Source organism: Octopus bimaculoides, chromosome 19 (genome assembly GCF_046866305.1).
Source record: "Octopus bimaculoides isolate indiv1 chromosome 19, ASM4686630v1, whole genome shotgun sequence".
Lineage (NCBI taxonomy): Eukaryota > Metazoa > Mollusca > Cephalopoda > Octopoda > Octopodidae > Octopus > Octopus bimaculoides.
In genome coordinates this window covers 14,453,815-14,466,109 of record NC_142946.1, presented here as the reverse complement: position 1 = coordinate 14,466,109, position 12,295 = coordinate 14,453,815, and positions in this window count along the sequence as shown.

Below are 12,295 nucleotides of genomic sequence, written 5' to 3'. Positions count from 1 at the left end.
GCATACCAGCCTCCCATCTCCACGCCACATGTGTTATCCAAGGTTAAAGGCCGATATAGGTTGGCACCTGTGACGTCGCAACGCATTTCTACAACTGAGTGAACTGGAGCAACGTGAAATAAAGTGTCTTGCTCAAATATGCAGCATGCAGCCCGGTCCGGGATTCGAAATCACAACCCATGCGTTCTATGTGATATGGAAAGAAGGCTCATCTGGAAAGGCAGCTTAGACCCCGCCACATATCTAAATTGAAAGACTGAACTTTTCGGATCATGTCCACATGTGGGCAAATATTTGCTACATTGTTGGTCCCTTTGAGTTTACTGATAGGACTTGCTTTCTATATTGTGTTTATGTATAAGCTTTTTATCTCTCTATACATTTTACTTAGATTTCTTATATATTTTAAAAATAGTTTTACTGATATGACTGTACTGATAGGATTTGCTCTCTATATTGTGTCTATGTATAAGCTTTTTATCCTTCTATAATTTTTACTTGTTTTCTTTTATATTTTTTAAATATATCTTTTAATATGTTTTGCATAATTGTAGAGCGAATGTCTTGTATTTTTTCTACACATATTTTCTGTGTTCTCCCCTCAACCCTGTTATTTCCTGTGCGTCTATAGACACGTACATGGAACCTTATGTGCGCGGTTGTGAATGTGTGCGTGTGTGCGGGTACGTGCGTATATAGTTGTGTGTGCATGCGAATATAGTTGTGCGTGCATGCGAAAATTAGACGTGTTTTTAACCTTGTAGCTCTCCCTCACTTTCTTCTGGTTTTGCTTTTAGCCCTGTAAAATTCTTTTTCGTGCATGTGTATGGGTGCGGGGTTGTTGTGTGCGTGTGAGTGTGGGTCTCTATGCGGTTATATATATATATATAAGTACGTATATGTATAGTTACTGGCAAGTATGTGGGTGAGCATGTGTGTGTTTCAAGCGAGGGTGGTTTAGTATATAAAAATAGGTGATTGTACGGATTGGTGCGCTTACGAGAACACTATAGACTTCCGTACTCCCTTACTTTTACCCTCTCCCCTTACTTAGCGGTCTATAGCTCTTTTGTCTTAATGACGGTCAACTACACAGTAATTTCCCATTGTTTAACGGTCATTTTTTCACTTTTCATCTTCAATGGCCGCATAACTGAAGAGATGTTGGCGTGGGCTCCCACCCCGGCATCCGAAACTCGTAGTTTTATCATGGCTACCGAATAAGTGTCACATATTTTTACACATAATTTCCCATATTTACATAATATCGAGGTCTATTTCTTTTGCTGACCGTCCTATCAATATATATATATATATATATATATATATATATATATATATATATATATATATATATATATATATATATATATATATATATATATATATATGTATATATACATATATATATATATACATATACACACACGCATACAATAATAATGAATGATAACCAGTTATAGAGAGAAAAAAGAAAACATTTGACCATGAGAAATTCACCTACGCTGATTGACTGAATTTTTGAGAATGTGCAACGACTGGACATTTTGTTGCTACTTCTTCACGTGTACGCTATACGCACAGTCTGTATCTCTATATATGTATGTAAATATGTATGATTGTAAAATAATTGCTATAGTTGTATTTGGGTTAATATTTTGTACAACACAATACGTCTATTCATATTTTGTGTTTGACTTCTATTTTTCCTATGAGATTTTCCATAAGAATGAAAACAAAAATAGGGACATATTCAGTAACAAAACTAAAAAAATATTACGGAGAAGTACGTATATGTTATATTCAAACTTGAACCTTTATTTCTGAAGTAACAGCATCAGACACTTTTGAAATACTCTCAACTAAACGATATATTAGAACATCTCAGGGAATGTTCAAAGCTTACTATTAAATTCTATGTTCCGAATTCTTCATATATGTGTTCGTTGATATTCTGAGAAATTTGCAGTCGTATGTTTTATTTGTAAGATAACGATTTTTATAAATTTAATACCATCTGTATTATATTGACAATGATCAAACGCTTACTGTTTTGTAGCGTAATATTTCAACTCAGATATTATGTCAGCAACACAACAGTTCTACATCTAAGAGATGAGGAATTCTCTACATTATTTACATTCGACGGATATTTGTCCTCATCTTGTTTGCTGTTAACACAACGTTTCGGCTGAACTACCCTCCAGCCTTCTTCAGGTGTCTTGGAAAAATTTCGAACCTGTGTTCTCATTCCGAAGGTATTTTTCGATGTTATTATTATTATTAATATTATTAGTGCTCAGGTCACTGTTTGGAATCGAACTCGGAATCTTGGGGTTAGTAGCCCGAGCTCTTATCCACTACGCTATATGCTTGTGGGCAATTATTGAGTGAATTTTAGGGCTTACACATCTAATATTTTTCTATCCTTCCTTAATACCAGTTCCCATATGCTGCTCATATCTGCACTCGGTCTGCTTAGGAGGTTGTTGTGTCGTAGCATACGTGCTGCTTCTTTTAGTTTTCGTATTTTCCAGTGGTGGTCTCTGTCTATTATATTAACGTCATCCCACAGGGGGAGGTGTTCTCCATTTTTCCATACATTATTACCTATAACCGGTTTATCAATATCTCCTCGTGTCACAGCTTTGCGATGTTCGTCTACCCTTATTTTGATGGGGTCGCATGTATCGCCTTTGTATAACCTACCACAGCTGCATGGGATGGAGTACACGCAATCTTTTGTCATATTCTCTTCTATTGGCGGTTTTACTGGAAGGAGATATTTGCGAAGCGTTGTATTATTCTTGAATACTGTCCTGATGTCATATGGGGCGTACATTTTTTGTATATTTTCAGAGAAGCCTTTCACATATGGTAGACAGACTGTGGAGGTTTATTGGCCTCACCCTCTCTCTTCTTCCTAATTAGAGTGGATAGTATATTTTTGGGGTCGGTATTGCTTAATAGGTCGTTATTGAGCTCGATCATTTACATCTTCGTGGTGTGTATCACGATCGCTACTTATATTCTCTGCACGATGTTTCAGGCACTGAGCAATCCCTCGCTTTACACTGTATGGATGGTGGGAATTGAATACCGCAAGCCGCATTTACTGGACGCTCTCAAATGACTGAAACATATAAAATAATATATATATATATATATATATATATATATATATATATATATATATATATATATATATATATATATATTAGACATGCATCAGGTCCTCGTAGGGTACAGTGATAATTTTTGTTTTTCTTAACGCAGCACTCCACTCTAGGTCAGGACTATCTGCTATTTTGGAATTCATAACAGTACCGACTTTCTGCATGTGTAGAAAAAAAATCCTGGATTCCCGACAGTAGAAACGTCGTGTGTTTCAGTGAAGAGTAAAATATAATCGAAATAAGAATACGCGCACTCAGCCTCCACCTCAGCTTCAAGGCAGCTCCGAAAAATGGTGCGCGCTATCTTCGAACATCTCTTTTGGTTTCACCACTGGCTCGACGTAGGATTTTTATGATATGGATGCTTTGTGTCATGTTGAACAACACCCCACATATAGTAATCCACCGGATTATAATCAAGGAGAGTTATGACACCAGAAAATGGGAATGATGACCTCGTAGAATTTTTCCGGCAACTACAGTTAAACTCGCTCCGAATGTTTGGTAAAGGGCCGAGTAGTGCAGCCACACTTATGTCCATCCAGGTGCAAATCATTCCAGCTAGGTAACAACCAGTCTCCATCAGCTTCACATAGCTGTCAGAATTGTTCAAAGATTCTAAGATGTGTTCTGGCGCATTGAGTTGCAAAATGCCTGCTCTGTCCTTTCCTGATGGACATCTCATCGCGTTTTATATTCTATACAGATTTTACAGAGAATTTAGCAACTGTCAACATGTCGACATTTCGATGCACGTCGCGAATCCTCAAGTTCCGTTACTTACATGGATTCCAGGTCCTCTACGAAAGCTTTTACAAAACTATGACTTTGATGATCCTGAACACCAACATATCAAGCCGCTGCTGAATAAAGTAGGCTTAAAGCCGTCGCATTTAGCCTGAAAACTCTGTACATTTTATATGGACATTTATTTCTATCGTTTGTATTTTCAGATGTTTGTCTTCAGATCATTTCTGATAGTTTAAATCATTTTCCTATACTTTATACTGCTCATCATTCTTTTATGGGCAATGGTCTCACGATTATTATATAAGAAAGTCAAATCGAATAGAAATGGTTTGAGCTAAGTAATCTGGGGCTTCTCGAATCTCGAAATGCGACAGATGAGTCAAACCCATTGACTTTATTTACATGGTATGACCAACGTGGTAATAAAATTGACACATCACAGCAGTGGACATCATTCAATAATTTTCGTTACGATCGTAGCAATAAAAATAGCCAATAATATTTTCATTCATTGAAGCAAATCTTCAACTTCTTTCTGTGAGAAGGAAAGTATTTTTACAGGAAAGTTGTGCACTTTGATCTTCAACAATTCACAATATATGCATCGGCTATGATTACACTGATCAAAGATTTTCCGGTCATTTCTGAAAATGTATGTCAATATAAGTATAATGAATTTTATTTCCACTCATCTGTTTCCGATCAACAAATTACTAACCATATAAATAGATTTAAGGAAGTGAAACATTTCTCCATTTCTCAGAAACGTAGCGTAATTTGATTGAGTGTGATCCTCATTACATATTGCAGTTTCTGATATTGACAACCAAATTGGAGCGAGACTATAAATTAGCTTTCATCTGTGCTGCTCACATCCAAAACTCCAGTGGACGTCACATCTCTCTGACTCGCTCACTAACTCCCACCCTACCCTCTCTCTCGCTTTCATTCTCTATACGCACACACACACACACACACACACGCACACACATACACACACACACACATAGGTAGATAGATAGGTTGATAGGTAGTGGAACTGTGTGTAGTATGTATATGCATGTGTTGTATATATATATTTTTTGTTCATATATAATAGTGTATAAGTATTTATATATAAAGAGGTGATCCTTGACAGTACGCTTTGCATGCTAGAGAGGGCACCGAAGCACAAGCCAGGAAAAAAAGTAATTCCAATGTGATTGAAACAAAAATTATTTATACTTAACCCCAAACTCTAGTTTCGGTATTAATCAACACATAAATTAATTTGTCATCCGTACATCGTAAGTGGGATCGCTAAGACAGTGCATAACTATGTAGCTAATACGTACCGAAAACACACATGTGTATTACGTACTTTTACATTATGTTTTCAAATCAACCGCGCACGCACAGTCACATAGTTGGCAGCAGACAATAAAATTAAAATTGCGTAACAAAATGCTGTGAAATTATGAAAATTCTACTGTGAACAATATAAGGGTAGAACATTTTGAAAAAAATTCATACGGGTGTCTACCATCCGTTAAAATGTCAGTAGAAAACATATTTTCGTATATAAGTGTTTATATGTATTTATATACAGAGAGGTGACCCTTGACAGCTACATAATTCTGCATTGTCTTAGCGACTCCACTGACGAAGTATAGATGATATATTGACTTATATATAAAATTCCTAGTATACTTATTCATTTGTTTGGATACCAAAACAAACATCTCCTCGAAGTAACATATTTATATTGCTCGGAAACCATATCAAGCGACTATATTAGTAAATCAGCCCGCATATCATCCATAGACAATCAAATCATGTATTTGGTTTTAATTTGGCTGTTTATAAATATTAAGGACCTCATGAAAGTATATTGATGTTTCGGCCAGGACTTTTATTTGTAAGATTCTGCATCAGAGCAAAATGTCTGTACACATCGAAAGTAAAACCATTTCATCCATACAGCTAAGACGTACATTTAGATGCAGTAGAATCTTCCAGTTACAAGATTCATACAATATAGAAAAGAGATCTACCACATCTGTATTGACATTAGGAATCTAATCGAATTCTCTGTGGAATATGATACCTTTGTTTTCTGACGACTTTTAGTTGTTCTTTTTTATGATTTTCACATACATTCAAATGAAAATTTCCGTAATACCATTATCGTACCTGCACTTGTATCACCTTTTCGCAGTGACCTAGGAAATCTTTTCAAATTGTGGTTAGTAATGTATTGAGTTTTCCAACAGTTTGGAGGCTAGATCTCCGAATTTTGTGTGGACGTTATGATTATTTGTGTTTGGCAAATGTTTAGAGTTTTTTTTTTACCGCGATATTTACGGGTTTTTACAGATCTTCAAACCACTAGACAGGCTAACTAGAAGTCACATCGTAAGCTTTGTTGACATACAAATGCAGATTGCCCGTGTATACTTACAATCTATTCATATCGGTCATATGACCTTTGTTGTGATACAACAACATTAAAGATAGGTAACCTACCCTAGTGTTTGGAAACAAAATTGTGTGCCATGGTCTCAGATGGACATTTAGCTTAGTACTTAATTCATCGCGCGTAGCATTAAATGCTGGTTGCAGTAAACCTACCATCAACATCCTACCAACATAGTGTGGGTTAATACAAGAAAGAAATATTCTGAAAAAGCATATGCCATTTGATTCTTGTAGGATTGTGTCCAAATGACGTGAGCAGAACGTATTAAGTTGTCACTGAACGTCAAATGAAGTGGACATTTCCTGCCCGCTACGCTAACAAACAATGCGCTGTATGTAGCAGAGTAGACTGATATTAAACACATTTCATTCAAATAAACAAAATATATAGTAGGTAGTGTGTAATTTCATTTCTAATTTCAGTAATGTTTATGAATATGTACACTAATTATACATTTGGATACAGCCTTGAATGTTCAACTCCAATAGGCCGCCAGTAGGTACAACATTTTTGATCTCATAGAGAAGATGATTTAGTGAATGAATTATGTGTTGACATATGACCATATGTAATTACACAATATTTATTATTTCCGACGAAGATTTTATCGTGAATAGATAGGAAGTATACAACTGCATTATAATATGATAGGAAAACGATCTAAATCGTTTTATTGCTAAAATAAATGTGCTTCTCTATTGTCCGGCTCTTTAATTAATATGTGTGTTGTACTAAATGATATCACAAATTAATATGTATATATACATATCTAAGTTGTGTTTATTAGTATATAGTCATAATACAAATATATATATATATATGCACATATAGACGCATACACACATAGACACACATAAATGTGTATGTGTATATACATATATTTATTATATGTATCAGTGTGTTAAGTGCGTGTTTATGTCTGTGCATGTAGGTCTGTGCGTGTGTGTTTCTCTGTGTGTGTGTATGTGTGTGTGTGTGTGTGTGTGTGTGTGTGTGTGTGTGTGCGTGTGTGTGAGTGAGTGTTAGACCAGCACACGCAATGAATACGAACAACTTCAGATACAAATTTGCAGTGAATGCCATGAAAAATGCCCATGATCTCCACGCTGATTCCTTGGAGGGTATTTAAGCCGTTTAACGTTGAGTGTTTATAACCCATTATTTTCAATCAACGGTGCGATAGAATGCAAGATCCTTTTAAATTTGTCTTCATTTATATAGACACGCTACCATTCACGCATTACTCACACACACACATGCACGCGCACACACACACACAAACATATATATATATATATATATATATATATATATATATATATATATATATATATATATATATATATATATATATATATATATATATATATATATAGAGCTATATACACGCACAAGCGCGCACACATATGTGCATATATATATTTGTATTATGAGTATATACTAATAAGCACAACTTATATATATATATACATATTCACAAATTCATTTCTATTTTTGTGTGATATCATTTAGTACAACACACACATTAATTAAAGAGCCGGATAATAGAGAAGCACATTTATTTTAGCAATAACACGATTTAGATTGTTTTAGTATCATATTATAATGCAATATAAATAAAGAAACTTATGTAATCATACCTATTTTTCACAACTTGGAGTCGATAATATTTAATTATTGTAACTACTCTTTCATTTCAGTCTAATATGCATTTTAGCCAAGAGTCAAAAGCCATGCTGGGATTCCAACAATATCATCAATTTTTCAATGTATATTCATAATAAGTTGGTTGTCGGAGAATGAGGTTATTTGATAAACTGCCCTAGTTTGAGTTTCTTGAGTGATGGTGGGTCTTATGGGATCTTGGACAGCAGAGAGCCATCGTCGTATTTTACATCATCTATGATGACTCCATTTCGACTTTCGTACGATATTGAATAGCTATACGCTTTTGAATAATTGTTGTTTGTATCCAGCTTTAATGGGTGCTAAGTTAAAGTAATCTTCATTTGGATAAAATGCCTCCTCGTCGGTTGAAGGATTACAAATTCATCTTGAAATATTTCCTACAAATATACTTATGACACTTCCTAGATGGTTCCTATATTTATTTACCCATTTTAAATTAGTATTTGGTTTCTGGTTTATATTTACCTACTTTAAGATTTAAGTTAATATATATGACATTCCCGGTGTTGTATGTATCGTTAAAGGTACGAAACTAAAGCAATTGGTCGATAACTGATGAATAATTGTGGACCTTTTGTTTGTCTTCTGTTCATTTTTACATTCAGTATAAATTATGTTGTTTGTTTATACATTTTTTTTTTTATTTATCAAGGGACGGAAAGCAACATAAATCGAATTTGTATTAACAAGTAAGTATTTTTGTGAATTCGTGTGACTCTTTCTTTCTTTCTTTCTTTCATTCCTTCCCCTTTTCTTTCTCTCACCCTCACACCTCTATTCTAGCTTTTCTATTTACTCACTATCTATCTCTCCTTGTATTCCTAGGCTTTCTCATTCCCCTTCATACCTTCCGTCTGTTTTTCTTTATTTTTCTACACAATAAATGAAGAAGCATGTTGTTATTATAGTTATAAAGGCTGAGCATGGCGATTTAGAAATAACTCGGCTTTTAAAAGTTGCTAGACCTTTCGTCTACAAAATCTGTAAGGAGCTAGAGACAGAAGATGAAAACGCATCACCATTATCAAAACATAAAATGCATTCTAAACGCTCTAAGAAATTAGAGCACTTGAACGTATCGAGCAAGGTCAACAGACCATTGATTACAATACCAGAAATTCCTTCGGGTTAATTGCAATAGATCTCTATGTGTCAGAAGGAATAGTCAGAAATGTTCACCTCGAAGACATCATATATAGGTCTTATATGATGAGGAAAGGTCAATTTCTCAGAAAAAGAAAACGAATATCACTATATCAGATCCAAATCACTACAGTAGATGTGAACAATCCAGTAGAAGGTGATTTGGTTTGATTTTACTCAAACAAGAAAAACTTCGCATAAGATCAAAAAGTTAACAGAAGAAATGACAGATGGTTATGCGCCGACTCTTCTGAAGTTTCAAGTGTTATGCATACGAAAAATCCTGCAGCTATCATGGCTTTAGGAGTTGTCAACAACTGGAAATAATTGTTAAGACCTGGATATACAGTATATGCAGCGGAAGGCCAATATGTGGCTCTAGTTATACTGGAATGGATGCCGAAAATTTTCATGATCACATAACTCCTAACATGTGGCCTCCTAATTCCCCAGATCTCAGACCACCAAACTTATATATATGGAGTGTTGTTGAGAGAGAGGTCAATGTACGTGCCCATGACACCAAATCTTCTTTGAAAGCTGCCATAGTGAGAGTAATGCTCCTAATGAACCAGAATCATTTTATTCGAGAAAGTAGATGATTTAGATATAGTAGTTGTTGAAGCTGAATGTGGCTTTATTGAACACCATTGTAGAAAAGAATGTTTATTTTTTCTCCTAATAGCATTTTTTGATAAATCAATTTATTATCAGTTATTACATATAAGTTTGCTTAGTGATTTAATATTGAGTGACATCAAATTATAAAATATTGATTTAGTAAACTATGCATGTTATTGTTATCATAAACAACATCCAGTGGATTTGATTAAACATGTACGTACATGAATGAAATTATATCAACGATTTCCCAGGATAATATATTTACCATTAGTCTATCCTTTCACTTTCGGATTTGGCCTCATCCCTTAAGCTAACTTTACAATCCAGTTCACTTTCCTAAAGTATTTGAAGGATATCTTTCTTCCTTCTAGAGTGAGCTAATAAGTAATTGCTCAACATCAATAGTATATAGACATTTTCTTGGAGTGTCGTCAAACCTTCATAAGCCTTATAATTATATGTAAGGAAATAAATTGGGAAAAGTTATTCTGAATGCTTCTAGCTTATTTTAATATTGTACATGAAAGTATTTTGTCAACCCTAGACATATTATGATATACAACTTCAAAGAACATGTAAACATATCACACGGTAAATACCGACCAGGCAGTAAGCTTTTAAATTATATCGTATAATATTCCTATTGTTCATATTTCATGTCGACAGAATCTTAGAAATTGAAATGACATTCCCTTAGAAACTTCATATAATTGCTTGTTGAATAGAGCACCCCTTGCTTGTTGGAAGCATATTTTGCATAATATTACCAATGAATTGAATCAAACGAATGGCAATGGTTTAACACGCAATCTTCTTTCTACATTTGACTTTATAATTATTCACCAAACATATCCACTACATATAAAGACTGAGAGATAAATTCAATTGAAACATAAGATTTCATTTCCTACGTAATAGCAATAAACATGTAACATACCTCTTCAAATAAACTGCTATATTTCAGTCTTTCGATGCTCTTCGAAAAAATTCACGCAAAAAAATGTATCAATGATAACAAAAATGCACGTGAAAACAGGAAAACACACACACACAGACACACACACACACACACACACACATACACACACACACATACACAACACACACACACACACACACACACACACACACACACACACACACACACACACACACACACATATATATATATATATATATATATATATATATATATATATGTAAGTATTTATGAGTAATTGTCTTCTCTGAACATCTCTTTAGTTACGCATACATTACTTTCACGAAATATTCAATATTGTGAGACTGTAAGAAATATTTATTAAATATATGGAGTTTCATCCAGAGGTTTTCAGTAGTACTTGTTTCCTTTATCATTTCACTAGTATATAGGATTCACAACCCCTAACTTTATTTGATTATATATATATATATATATATATATATATATATATATATATATATATATATATATATTAACATACATATATATATATCCACGCACGCACATATTATTTTATATGCATGCATGTATGTATGTACACTAGAATGTGAGTCATGACCAAGAACCCATCCTAGACTAAATAAATCTCTAGAATTATTAAGTTTATGCAAAGTTTTCACGAGCTTAAATTTCTTTTCCGGCTTTCATTTTCCCTCCTAAATTCCATCTGCCAGCATAAAATTGGAATGTCATCACTTAACGTACCATGTCAGTATGAATGTCCTCGGGAGTTAAACCCTTGTTCTGTATGTACGTAATAGATGCACAATGCCAAATGTTTGTCTATCTGTAAGTCATAGCGCTACTAGTACTATTTGAAATCTTTGAACAGTCAAACTTCTATTCACCTGGAAAGAAACAATACTGCTAGTCAAAGAAGGCTTTTGAAAATTCATGCAAGATTTCACAGCTCTAGAATCACTTTGTCTTTGTTAGTCTATGAAGATTTCAGTGATCCTAGTAGTGGAGAGAGATGTGGGGTAGAGAAATCTGGTAGGCAGGAGAACGTAATGGACTTCATAAAAGAAATGTTGCTCGGGTTTCAGTATACATTCGAATATAATTCCTGAACTTTAAGAGATGGAAGTCTTTATACACATACAGCTACACTTTCACACACATATGCACACACGCACTCACATACATATTTACAACTCTTAAACTGTGCAGACCAGTGAGGCAACAATTATTTATCTACCAAATGCATATAATATATATGCTATGACGCTAACAAATTCGAATAAATTGTATCAGTTTGTGGAAATTCATATATTGAATAATGATGATGGATCCGTTTGTTCACAGATAGAAGGTTTATTAGTACGTATACGAGACGTCTGTTGGTACTCAAGGGTTCGATTGAGTATGACGGGTTTTTCTACAATCTTGTGGCAAATATCTCAAAAATTTCGTCTATCGCATGATGCAGTTCCCACCCAGATATTTCAATATACAGCGCTTTCATTACATTAC